Source organism: Falco peregrinus, chromosome 1, assembly GCF_023634155.1.
Source record: "Falco peregrinus isolate bFalPer1 chromosome 1, bFalPer1.pri, whole genome shotgun sequence".
In the NCBI taxonomy this organism is placed as follows: domain Eukaryota; kingdom Metazoa; phylum Chordata; class Aves; order Falconiformes; family Falconidae; genus Falco; species Falco peregrinus.
The window spans coordinates 3,878,312-3,879,346 of NC_073721.1; positions in this window are offsets into that span (position 1 = coordinate 3,878,312).

Below are 1,035 nucleotides of genomic sequence, written 5' to 3' on the forward strand. Positions count from 1 at the left end.
AAAGCACGTTTTGCAGTACTACATGCCAGAGAGTGGGCAGATAAGTCACCTCTGGTCCTTTTGCCTTTCAGAGATGCTCCTGCAGAAGACCACGTTTGGTTTTGGCCCTCAGACTGAGCAGTCTGTCAGCCTTTGCTGCCAGCCACCCTACGTGCCAATAATCAGTCTGTTTTGTGAGCAGCATATAATTAGACTTATCTCATTTGGATTGAGATATTCAGACTGCTGAACAAAAGATTTTTCTTCTACTTCTCTGTGTTGGTTTCCTATGCTGCTCTCATCAGAGAATGCATTAATAGCATCATAGCCAATATGTTCCAAAGCCATGAAACAAGAAAAATGTGTAAGAAGAGGCAATAACTTTTGTTATATTACTTGGTGCAGAAAAAGCTTGATACAGAAAAAACATAAAAACATACAAGTATTGTGCTCATAGTCTGTTCATCAAGACATTATCTATACCATTGTTCAAGAGGACACTTGCCTCTGGTACTAAAATAAAAAAATTTATTTAATATTTGTGTTACAGTACAGATCAGTCAAGATTAGGAAACTTTTGCTGCTTTTAAGTCCTGAGAGTTGGAGTTACTTTACATCAGTAATATTTTTTTCTTCCCCCATCTTTCAAGGCCACTTCTGGTGCCCTTGAAGGAATAGAGTTGGCATCTCTCTGCTTTTTTTAATGCCTTCAGTACCTTTTAGATTTTTAATTGCGGCAAAGCCGTCAAAGCCTTGCAAGATTTCCAAGTAGAGTTAATAACCGGAGTCTATAAAAAGACTCTTTACTACCCTGACTTTCTAAAGCACTGCAAACAGCACAAACCAAAACCACCGGCCGTTCCTGACAGGCGCTTCCAGCAGCGGTTACCGCCGCTCCCCGCAGGCCCTGCGCCGTTGTGGCTGCAGCCGGGCGAGCCCCATTGTGCCGGGATTAGTGGCCACATGACCACCTCTGCCCTCACAATCATCGCTCCCCAGCCTTCTGTCCACGCTGGCAGCAGCGATAAAGGTCAGGCTCAGCGTGCTCTTTCCCAG